The following is a 12954-nucleotide window of genomic DNA, read 5'->3' as shown; positions in this document are numbered from 1 at the left end:
CATTTGCCTAAATTTTACATTGTTATGACTTAACTCTTTGATTCCATATCGTATTAGTAAAGGACTCCTTATAACTATTGGAGGGTTTATAAAAAGCACAAACACTGCTGCAGAAGAAATGCAACATTAGCTGAAGAAGGTATTCTCTTTTACCTTATTTGCAGTATCACATGACCAAAGGCAACTTAACAAGGGGTGGGGGAAACTCTCTGTCTGTCTGTCTGTCTGTCTGTCTGTCTGTCTGAAATACCTATGTTCACCAGAATGTGAAAGTAAGAAATTTCAATGCATGGAAGAGGGAACAAGCTTGTTTTCTCTGGAGGGTAGGACTCGAGGCAATGGCCTCAAGCTGCAAGAAAGAAGATTCCAACTAAACAGTCGGAAAAACTTTCTGACAGTAAGAGCTGTTCAGCAGTGGAACAGACTCCCACAAGAGGTGGTGGACTCTCCTTCCTTGGAGGTTTTAAAGCAGAGGTTGGAAGGTCACCTGTCATGGATGCTTTAGCTGAGATTCCAACATGGCAGGAGGTTGGACTAGATGATTCTTGGGTCCCTTCCAACTCTAAAATTCTATGAATCTGCACTACACAGCCAAAAATCCTCTTCTGTAAGATTTACAGAGGTGAACCAACTCAAATGCTTTTGCCCCATCCACTGTGAGCCAGCAGGAAAATGCATTCTGCGGTGCACAGCTTCTTTTATGCCAAACTTGGCCCTCCAGCTGTTTTGGGACTACAGTTCCCATCATCCCTGACCACTGGTCCTGTTAGCTAGGGATGATGGGAGTTGTAGTCCCAGAACAGCTGGCGGGCAAAGTTTGGCCATCACTTTTTTTTTTGCAAATGGCTTGAGGAAGCACATACATGTTCAAGTTGAGAGGAAGGCTTTACCAACAGGAACAATTCACTTGGGGGAGGGAAACATAGAGTAAATTGAAACACAGCCGTACCTCGGGTTACAAACACTTCAGGTTACAGACTCCGCTAACCCGGAAGTAGTACCTCGGGTTAAGAACTTTACCTCAGGATGAGAACAGAAATTGTGTGCTGGCGGCATGGCGGCAGCTGGAGGCCCCATTAGCTAAAGTGGTACCTCAGGTTAAGAACAGTTTCGGGTTAAGAATGGATCTCCGGAAAGAATTAAGTTTGTAAACAGCGGTACCACAGTAACAGCTTCTGTAGCTCCCCCCCCCCCCAGCTTTAAGAGAGACGTAATGTTGTGCGGATGCCCGATTATCGTCTTCCAAAGCAACTACTCTATTCCGAACTTAAAAATGGAAAGCGTAATGCTGGTGTGGTCAACGAAAGAGGTTTAAAGACTGTCTCAATGCAAATCTAAAAAAATGTAGTATAAACACCGACAACTGGGAAACACTGGCCTGCGAGCACTCCAGTTGGAGAACAGCCTTTACCAAAGGTGTCATGGGTTTTGAAGACACTCGAACTCAGGACGCAAGGGAGAAACGTGCTAAGAGGAAGGCACGCTTGGCAAATCCACACCGTGATCAACTCCCGCCCGGAAACCAATGTCCCCACTGTGGAAGGACGTGTGGATCCAGAATTGGCCTCCGCGGTCACTTACGGACTCATTGTTAAAACCGTGTTTATGGAAGACAATCTTACTCGGCTACGAGAGATCGGCAAAGAAGAAGAAGAAGACTAGAGAAGCACAAACTTTCTCCTATCTGCCCCACAGTCCCCAAAAGAACCCTTCTTGAAAACAAAAACGAACAATCCATGATGGATATCCACAGCCTTGCAGACCTAGAAAGGATCCTCGCTCACACCATTTAATACCCATAAGCAGATTGTAGTTACCCCCTTACAATCCATATGAACTCTGATACAGGTATCACATGCAAGAAGGCTCACTCTCTCTGTTAGAGAGTAATGAGAGGGAAGCAATGCCAGGGAAGTGGGGAGAACACCTTCAAGTTTTGTTTTTAAACCCTCTATTCTCCTGCTCCAGCTTGCTGGCATTTATAGCAAAATATCCAGCAAACCTTGAAGGGGGGCTTTTTTTTTTGGAAAACTCTCTTTTATCAGAGCACACTGAAGCCAGGTGACCACCCTCAAAGTTAACAATTTGCTCACCCTGTACATAAACTACTGGTGCACAACAGCAGAAACCTTTCTGCACAGAAGTGGTGCTATTGAAAGAACCATTAGCTACCTTTGGTGAGCAATTAGAGACACCGTAACCAAGAAAACCTTTAATAAAAATTATTATTATTATTATTATTTATATTATTATTATTATTAAAAAGATTGCTTTAGTAGCCTCAAATAATTAAAAGAGAAGAGGACCTATCAAGGTTTAATAATTAAGGTGTCAGGAAAATTAACTGTCTACAGTGGTACCGTGGGTTATAGACATTTCAAGTTACGGACGCTTCAGGTTACAGACTCCGCTAACCCAGAAATAGTACCTCGGGTCAAGAACTTTGCTTCAGGATGAGAACAGAAAACGTGCCGCGGTAGCAGCGGGAGGCCCCATTAGCTAAAGTGGTACCTCAGGTTAAGAACAGTTTTTCAGGTTAAGAACGGACCTCCAGAACGAATTAAGTTCTTAACCTGAGGTACCACAGTGTTTTTTTAATTATTTTATTTTGGCACATCACTAAAAGTCTTAGCTTCCCACCATGACAGTAACCTCGTTGTGGTCTGTAACAACTTCAGGCTGCAATTGGGCTCACATAAACTGAACGCTTCCCCATTCCAAAAAATACAATAAATAAGAATCTCTGCAGTTGGAAAACTAGAACGTCAAGGGGAAACATTCTGCTTAACTTACTGGTTCTTTATGTGTAAGCTTTTTTTTCATGAGGCAACATACCAACAAATGAGCCCCCACTTACTGTCTAAAGTGTTTCTCATAAAGACCCAAATTTGCTACACCAGCAAGAACTTGGTCAAAGAATATGTAAGAATTGAAAACATTAGCAAAACTAGTTATTTAGGAGCAAAAGGACTACATACTTCATGCTATAATATACTGTGATTTTCTATAATACTCAAAGGTAGTCAGCACCATAACATGATGAGCAAGCAAATTTTCAAAATGGATTAACATCACATGGTAATTGTTGGAGAAAAGAGGTTTGGAAGAGAGGTTTCTTGCTCTCTTGTAGCAGAGTTAACACAACCGCAATTGCTTTGAGCACATTTAAATTTGGTTAGATTTTGTATCTGGCCCCATCCACAAAAATCCACTTTAAGCAAATACTCCCCATGAAAATACTTAGGGTAGAATAAATCACAGACACTTGGTAGTAGATAAAGATGAAAAAAGGGTTCCAAAAACTTAAAAAGAAAGGTATCGAAGTTTTCTTACAAAAAAGGATAATGCAATCTTTGAATAGCAAAGATGCAGGCTGTGAATCTCCTTTTAGAGATATTTGGTTTACTCGCAGGAAGCCATGCCCGCATGGCTTCTTGCATGTTCCAGATAGCACAAAGAGAAAGAGAATGAGAAGGGGGGGGAACAGAGGCTGCTGAGAGCCACCCACTTGCAGCACCTGAGTGCAGCTTCCAGGGTACAGCTTTTTGCACTCCCAAAGCTCCGGATATTTTGGCCTTTTAAAAACATTCCCCCCTGGACGGTATTTTCGTTGTTTAAATCCTGGACATGTCCGGGAAAATCTGGACGTATGGCAACCCTAAAGCAGCGGCACTCCCAGGGTTCGAACCTGGAACCTTCTGCATGTAGAACAGATGCGATACCACCGAGCTATGGCCCTTCTGAAGTTTAGGAAACTAACAGACAAGTAAGCTAATGTAAATGTACAGCACACACACTAAATAACAAAATAAAAATTCAAAAATTCCTTCCAGTAGCACCATAGAGACCAACTAAGTCTGTTCTTGGTATGAGCTTTCATCTGCATGCACACTCATGCACACGAAAGCTCATATCAAGAATCAAGAACAAACTTAGTTGGTCTCTAAGGTGCTACTGGAAGGAATTTTTGAATTTTTTTATTTTGTTTTGACTATGGCACACCAACACGGCTACCTACCTGTAACTAAATAACAAGTTCTAGTGGTGCAGGAATGGCCTCTGGAACAGTCCAAAGGAGAAATACATTTACAGTAGTTTAAAATAATGTTTTATCCTTCTCATCCGCAAAGGTTCCCAGCGTGGCTTACAAGAAAGAAAGAAAGAAAGAAAGAAAGAAAGAAAGAAAGAAAGAAAGAAAGAAAGAAAGAAGTCCCCATCCTCAGGCTTACACTCTAAAAAGACATGGCAAAAGAAACACGGATCATTAAGAGTTGGGAGAGACCCTGAGGTCATCTAGTCCAGGGATGGCCGAACTTGGCCCTCCAGCTGTTTTGGGATTACAGCTCCCATCATCCCTAGCTAACAGGACCAGTCATCAGGGATGATCTAGTCCAACCCCCTGCAATGCAGGAATATACAGCTGTCCCTTATGGGGATCGAACCTGCAACCCTGGCGTTATCAGCACCACGCTCTAACCAACTGAGCTAGGAAAAACTCAGGTTCCAGTTCTTAACTGCAAGTTGTTCAGATTACCAGCCTGGATGGAAAGATTCAAGGAGAGGAGGAACCAAAAGATGCTGGCCTCCCAGCTGTTCTGATGGAGTGGCCCTGCATCCCATCTCTTCCCTCCTCTGCTGCAGACTGATGTAATGTTACATCCATGTCCATTATTGTTGGCCGGTATTCAGTTTCAATCTTTTGTTTTAATATAGGCAATTACGCCAGCTCCCCTAAGATAAATGCCATATCTTTTGAGAATCCATAATCGGGTTGAGGTCAAGCAACCACTTAGCCTGCCACCAACCTGTAATCATCATCTGAGACCCTTCTTTGTGTGTCTCTCCTACGAGCGGTCCGAAGGGTGGCAACACGAGAACGGGGCCTTTCCTCTACGGTGGCTCCCCATTTGTGGAATGCTCTTCCCCAAGGAGGCTCATGTGGCATCTTCCTTACATCTCTTTAGGGGCCAAGCGAAAACATTTTTCTAAAACCAGGCCTTTGGGTTATTACATTCTATGGCCTTTTAAATGTGCTTATGGGAGGGGGTGGTTATTGGTTGTTTTTGTTTTATTATGTATTTTGTGTTCTCATTTTGTATTTTTATGCTGCGAACCACCCTGTGTTCTTCGGATGAAGGGCACTATAGAAATGAAATTAACAACAATACTAGCAACCAGATGTGCACAGGTGTAGCACACCCAGAATACCAGGCTGCAAGTAAGTAGCTTTGTGTTCTCTTCTACACAGCAGTCAGAGAGAGAGAGAGAGAGAGAGAGAAGAAAGAAACATAAGACACTAAGAGTCCTGTTATGTCCTGTAAAATAGCTGCTGTAGTTATAACCTATTAGCATTAACCTGTCTCCACAGCACCTTGTAGAAAGTGTGATAACAAATGCAGAAATGAATAGAATTAAATGAATAGACTTAAAAATTCATTCCTTTCCTAAAAGAAAGGGGGGGGGGGGGTTAAATCATTCTCAGGCTATATCATAACTAATAAAGGACCTAAGGAGTAAGTAGGCTATGGAAGCTCGGCAGTTCCTACTTCCCCACCAAGACCACGAAGCACTTGAAAACAGGCTTGGTGGACAACTTTATGATTTTTCTGCCTGTCGTAGCAATTACACCTTGAATTCTGTGGAATTACAATGCGTATAAGATGTGCTGTCTACTATCTGCAGCCATCAAACCAACCCCATGTCACAGGTCAACTGAATAAAACTCGCCCAAGGACCACAGTTTGGGAGCCCCTGATCTAGCTGGTTACTGTACTTTGTTCTGTCTGGAAGCTGCAGCTAGTGCAGAATTCACCTGTGCATTTAACACTGGGAACTGGCCGCAGGCAGAGTCAGATTTAGGGGAGTGTAAACTGTTTCGTTGCATTGGGTGCTAGAGCAGGGCTGTCTTAAGCATATCCGGCGCCGTGGTGCAAAGATCCCTCTGGCCCAACTTTGCGGGGCTGGAGGAGGCGGCCAGCGGCTGGAGGGACAGCTCTCCGGCGGGGAAGAGGCGGAGGCTGGCCAGGTGGCTCCCGGCTCAGCTGGCCGCTTCGTGCCATGGTGGCCATGGCAGGCGGAGACTCTGGGTGTGGCACTGTTTTGGCGCGGCATGGCGGAGGCGGGCGAGGGCGGTGAGCAGATGCCAGGAGGCGACGCATCCAGCCTCCGCCTCTTCCCTGGCGCCCTCCAGAACTTGGCACCCTGGCACCCTGCGCCACTAGCCTCTATTGGGTAAGATGCCCCTGGTGCAGAGCCTCGCAGGCACTGCAGAGGACACCACAAATATGATTTAGAATGGTGCGTGAGAGGCAGGCAGCAAAAAAATTTAGCACCACTGAAATTTGAGACCTCAAGAACCGCCACCGCTGCAGGGTTGGCAAATCAACACGGACCAATATTGGTCCAGATTTGAGGAGTTTCGAAGGAACTTCAGCTGAAAGTCCTAAAGGACCTGGGATGAGCATATATGCCAACCTTTCCACTCCTTACACGTTACTGGATGAGGCCTTGCTCCACATCCCGTTACTGAGTGAAGTAAAACCAGCAGAACCCAAGGCTGGAGGACATGCTCTGTATTAGCATGTCCCTGCATGCAAATGGCTAGATAGGGTTCAGCAAACGTTTTCAGCAGGGGGCCGGTCCACTGTCCCTCAGACCTTGTGGGGGGCCGGACTATATTTTGAAAAAAAAATATGAACGAATTCCTATGCCCCACAAATAACCCAGAGATGCATTTTAAATAAAAGCACACATTCTACTCATGTAAAAACACGCTGATTCCCGGACTGTCCATGGGCTGGATTTAGAAGGCAATTGGGCCATATCCGGCCCCCGGGCCTTAGTTTGCCTACCCATGGGCTAGTGTCTATCTCATTACTTGCATTTGTGCATAAAAACAGAAACTTCTTATTCTCCTGTGCTTGGAAGACACTTTAAATTTTCCCATTGTTTTCTGTTTTCATTTATCCAGTTGTTTCTATTGTCATGACATTCTAATTGCCTTAAGAAAGTTTTAGTTGTTCTTTTTATTTGAAAAAAAGGGAGCAATTAATACTTTATTTAAAAAAAACCCAGCAGGTTATGTCTTAAGTATTGTCTACTTCAGCCTATATTTATAAATCTCATTAAGGTTACCTTCAAAAACACAAACTATAACTTCAATTAAGCAATATTTTGTAGAGTTTTCCGGGAATCTTTCACCAGGATTGTTTAAAATGTTTCCCTCATATAAATTAGCTCTCATATCCTCCTGGCAGTTCTCCTGTCTCTGTCCCAGCAGCAAAGCCTGTTCAGTAGAACAGGACCTTATAGTAAAGCACAAAGAGATGGAAAGTGACCCCCCCCCCCCAAAAAAAAACTCGAAAGAATAAAACAAACAAAAACATTCTTTCTAGTGGCATGGCCAATTCTCCCCTCACAGCAGTGGTAAGAAGCAATACTTTCCCTGGGGCACTCATCTTTTGTAACACCAGAGTCCTCTTTGCCAGACAAAGGGGAACCTGTTAACCCACTGTATGCCGACACTCTCACTATAACCCAAGTTGCATCCCTCCCTCAAAGTTTTGAAGGGAGAGAGATCGTGGAAGAAAGTCGGTGTACGTACATCATTCCTCTGCTAGAGTCACCATGAAAATATAACAAGGAACCAGTTATTATAAATCAGATTCTCAGTACTTGGCATCTTTTTACAGTTTCTGTAAAATGCAGTGCGACACAATCTATAACCAAAGTGAAGAAGCAACACAGCAAGGGTTGTGGTGCAGTTTCAAGGCTTAAATGCACATCCATCAGAATCCTCGCAAGAAAGCAAAATATGAGAAACCATGTAAGGTGTTATCTCAGAAGCACCAATTCATGAAATGAACACAAGTGGGAGGCTGCCACACCAGCCTCCATCAACCTGGTCCCTTCCAGATGTATCAACTACCCCCCATCATCTCCAGCTGCCACAGTTGTGTCAATAACAACTCCAACCAAGCAACTAAGACTGGAAAAAATAGGCTTCCTGTGACACAGAATGGAATCCCTCAGTTAAGGGAGACCATGGCGATTTACATAAATCTTAGAACTATTAGTGCAAGTGTTATTCATTAGTGTTTAGCTGCTTAGGCAAGAGTAAAGCGAATGTTTTCAGTTTGGGATATTACAAAGCCATAAGAAACAGGCAGCGTTTTTCAGCTACATCAAAACTGGCAATCTGTTGAGGAACGTGGAGATCATTTTGTTCTGGATTAGTAGTTGACTTGTCCTCATATTATCTCCGAAAAGCATGATGGCAGTGGTTGTTAAGACTTTGGCTTTATTGGAATTTTTACTATTTTCTTTCCAAAGAAGTTATGAAGTGACAGACAGAAATGTTCAAAAGTTACTATTACGGTTTTAACTCTGCAAAGTACTTATTTACTGTCTTACAGAAGAAAGCGCCACTGAGTTTAACGGGACATATCCCAGATAAGTGTGCATAGGATTGCAGCCTTAGGTTGATATGGGCCAAAGCAGATGCATGAATCAACATATGCTCTCTGGTTTTGCTTCAGAGCAAGGGTTAACATTTAATACTGTGCTTTATAGCTGAAATAGTGAAGTGTCTGCGAGAGACACACACACACACACCTGATTTGGCACCATTTTACTGATTTGCAATGGAATACAGTCGTACCTTGGAAGTCAGACAGAATCCGTTCGACTTCCAAAATGTTCGAAAACCAAAGCGCGACTTCTGATTGGCTGCAGGAAGCTTCTGCAGCCAATCGGAAGCCGCTGGGAGCCCCGTTGGACGTTCAGCTTCCAAAAATAGTTGGCAAACTGGAAAAGTCACTTCCGGGTTTGTGATCTCCGGGAGCCAAAACGTTCGAGAACTAAGCTGTTCTGAAACCAAGGTACGGCTGTAACTTGCTCAAGTCCTTCCATTGAAACTGTGGCAGAGGTGGGACTGGAACATCAACAGCCCTACGAAATCCATGCCTACCTAATTTCTAACCATAGCTGCTCAGATGTGCAATCCTAACCCCTCCTGCAAGTAAGCCTCACTGAATTTGGTTGGAACATGTGCGGTGGAGGGTGACCAAGGTGATCAAGAGTGTGGAAACAAAGCCTTATGAGGAACAGTTGAGGGAGCTGGGTATGTTTAGCCTGGTAAAGAGGAGACTGGGAGGGGATATGATGGTCAAATATTTAAAGGGCTATCACATGGAAGATAGAGCAAGCTTGTTTTCTCCTGCTCTGGAGGGTAGGGTTAATGGATTCAATGGATTCAAGCTACAAGAAAGGAGATTCCGACTAAACATGGGGAAGAACTTTCTAATAGTAATACCCGTTCCAACACTGAAACAGGCCATCAGAAGGTGGTAAACTCTCTTTCATTGCTTTTTAAGCAGAGGTCGGATGGCTATCTGTCACAGATGCTTTGGTTAAGATTTCTTCATAGTAGGGGGTTGGACTAGAGGACCCTCAGGTCCCTTCCAACGCTACAATTCTATTATTCTACTAATTAAGCTGCTACCCTATCAGCATTACCAATTTAGTTCATCTGACAAACACAAATACAGTGGTACCTCAGGTTACAAACACCTCAGGTTACAAACACTTTGGGTTACAGACTCCGCTAACCCGGAAGTAGTACCTCGGGTTAAGAACTTTGCCCCAGGATGAGAACAGAAATTGCGCACCGGCAGTGGGAGGCCCCATTAGCTAAAGTGGTACCTCAGGTTAAGAACGGTTTCAGGTTAAGAATGGACCTCCAGAACGAATTAAGTTCGTAACCAGAGGTACCACTGTACATTTCCAAATTTTCTGCCTCAGGCAACCACCTGAAAAGAGAAACTAAAACTTAACCTATGTGCTGCAGCCTTCCATGCAATTATAGCTAAAACAAATGAAAATAATCGTGCCTGCTATGGCTGCTTTACAAGATAAAGCTGCCATGTGAGGACTGCATTGAGGAAACCTCTGTGTGCCACAGTTGCTCCAAGCAGTGAGCTTGCCACAGTGATGTCCTCCTACCACACAGTTTGGTTTCATGCTGCTGCCAAGCTGTTGCCAAGAGTTTTTTGGTGGGAACATGAAACAAAACATTCTAGGAGCTGGTTCACATGACAGCTGCGCTGAGAAAAATGAGCCTTAAGTACTTTCTGTAAGGGGTATGTGTGTAATTTTTTTTTCTGGGCAAAAAGTATAATAGACACCAGGCCACCTCTGCACCACAACAAAGCGAGTCAAACACCAAGGTACGGTGTGATTTCAGGATCCCTAAACAACCAGCAGCATCCAAGCCAGACAAGTACCAGGGGATAACTGTAGAACACAATACACTATCTCATTCCAGAGGCCTGAAACGGTTATGCTATTTTATATTCAGTCCACCACTCTGCAAGCAGCTGATGCAGACTCTTGCCTTTCTCTCTTCCTACGCTTACACCCTGGAACCAACTTCGATACCCCCTGTAAGACCTCACCCTTACTTACTTCAAACTCAACTTATGCCGCTTGTTTCAAAACCCTACTGTAAAAAATATGAAACATGCAAAACCAAAGTTCATCCCATATTATCGATACGCCCCCCCCCTCTGTTTTCTTTGTGTCAGATTGCAGGCCCCTTAAGAGTATAAACCTGTCAACTTCTTCTTGTGAAGTGCCATATATACTTATCTATTTATAAAAGTATTTCTGTGCCACCATGCTGTAAGATATTGGAGGTGGGAACAACGATAAAACATAAAACAGTGTTAAGAACAATGCGAATTAAAGCGACTGGCTAATTAAACCACTGCAAAGGCCTATCGTCACAGAAACCTATTCAAGAGATGCCTGGAAGTGAAAAGCAAGGATGCCTGCTGAATCTCTGCTAAAAGGTTAATGCCCAACTTCCGGCTGAAGCTAGTTGGGGCTCTGTAAGATGGGGAATAACCTGAAACTGGCCTGGCAGCATATGGGCAGCCAATGTAGATGTTCTAGCAGAAGTGCCACATGCCGTCAGTCGTCTGTACATACACTGCCAGCAGTCTCGTCACTGTAACAGCTGGAACTTCCAGAGCACATACAAAAACAGCAACTACCATTGCTACACCTAGTTGCCTAGGCAGGCAAAAGCAGCCATGCAGATAGGTCTAGAACAAGGTGCGTGTGATAAGTAAACGCTACTGGAAGCCCACATAAGACGTAACTGAAAAAGCAAGGTTCCAGAGCAGTCTATGCCACGGAGAGCTATGCCAGAGGCAGCCTGATAAACATATGGGTAAAGCTTATGCAAACGGTACAAAGGGAAGAAAAAGTTCGTGTCATGCTGATACCCAAGCTTCTGTATTAAAGATATGGTCAAATTAATTATCCATTTCCTGCCTCCACTGTGAACCAAAGCGGGAAAGAAAAGGCTCGTGAAATTAATGTATCCACGCAGGGATATTACGTCAGGCCATGATATACATAGTTGGGTCATAAGCAGCATATTTGGACATGGCATCACCCATCGTATAATTTGAACAGGAGAATCAAGAGTGAATGTGTTGCATTCCCAGAGGTCATTCCTTTTCCTAGATGGGCTAAGCCTCATCTGCCCCTCACTTCCTGCTACATCACGTACAGAATCTGGCCCCTTGACCGTTGGACCCACTATTGGTCTCGTCCAAGCGATCCACCGGAGTGTGACTTTGCATGCAGGGCAAATCCCTAACTCAAGGGTTTGAGATCTATCGGTTAGCCTCATCTGGTTTATCCAGCCAGTAGAAGCCGTTCCCGGGGTACAATGCTGTCGCATGCTGAGCTTCTAGGAGCTACAGGTGAGAGCTGAGTGCAGGGTAGGAAACAAAGGTGGATGAAATACCCCAGAAGAAGCACAACCTGCCCTCTACCAGAGGTACTACCCCTCTCCTAACACCCCATACACCTGTATAAGCTGTGAGGAATAGCAGTAACCAACAGTAGCCACATGCAATATTTCAGACTTTACTTTCAGAGTTGTACAGTGTATTGTACTAATCATTTAGTAACCGATAGGCTATTCTGTGGCAATTGGGCAATGCTTCATCACGCTTTGTGTCTTTCCACTGAAATCTATTTCCAACTATGTGATCATCAACCTTACAGGTAAAACAATCATACGCCAGCTAAATGAGACCTAGAATGAATTTTGTCTAATAAAAGACCAAATTAAAGTAAGTTCCACTGGAAGGCAGCAACGTACAAAGATAAGCTGAATTTTCTCGCTGTAAAAGGAATCCAACATATTCTGTCTTATTAAAGTTTTGCTCAAGATGGACAAAGTAAAAGCTTGTGAGCTGAACCAAAGTGTTCAATGAGTATGGAACCTTAAAAATATTTTCCTCCATCTATCACTAACTTCCGAATAGTGTGCCTTCATACCTAAATGTTAGGCTTCACTAACAACAACAACAACAACAACAACAACAACAACAACGAGAACCCTAATGGTTTAATTAGTACAGACGGAATTTGTATTTGATGGAATTTCTCCACATTTGTCTTCCATAAGCAATAGTGAACCTGTGGTCCTCCAGACACTGCTGGACTACAACTCCCATGATCCCAATCGATCGGCCATGCTGGCTGGGGGTGATGTGAGTTTGGGACGCAACATTTGGAGGGCCGCAGGTTTCCCATAATACAATTTCACATTCAGAAGGACAAGTTTCAAGCCTGCCGAACAAGCCACATGTTCTTCAGTTAGGGTGGGGAGGGAACCCATGGGTAATTCTGCAGAAATGGCACAGGAGAGTTAAGATACGCTAGCTGTTTATGTGAGAGTCTAATTTGTTTTGTTCAAAGTTAACAATGTAAGACAGAAGTGCCTAAAAGGCTCGACATGTCCTGGATATCTCTTTGTTCTCTGGAAATTTTCAGGGTTCTAACTTCAAGCATAAGAATTTTTTACTGCAAGCACGAGGATTCATCCATTCTCTCTCCCACATCCTTCATTGCTGAATGGAAATTTCAACCAAA

At 43.8% G+C, this 12954-nt stretch overlaps 1 protein-coding gene across 1 annotated transcript in view; it reads right to left on the bottom strand.

Moving 5' to 3' along the window:
* Positions 1 to 12954, bottom strand: part of ATXN7L1 (ataxin 7 like 1) — a 91781-nt gene that overhangs the window by 70681 nt on the left and 8146 nt on the right. The gene's annotated exons all lie outside the window — the stretch shown is intronic.

This window comes from Lacerta agilis, chromosome 10, assembly GCF_009819535.1.
Source record: "Lacerta agilis isolate rLacAgi1 chromosome 10, rLacAgi1.pri, whole genome shotgun sequence".
Classification (NCBI taxonomy): Eukaryota; Metazoa; Chordata; class Lepidosauria; order Squamata; family Lacertidae; genus Lacerta; species Lacerta agilis.
The sequence above is the reverse complement of the archived record's forward strand: the minus strand, read 5'-3'. Positions and strand labels throughout refer to the sequence as shown.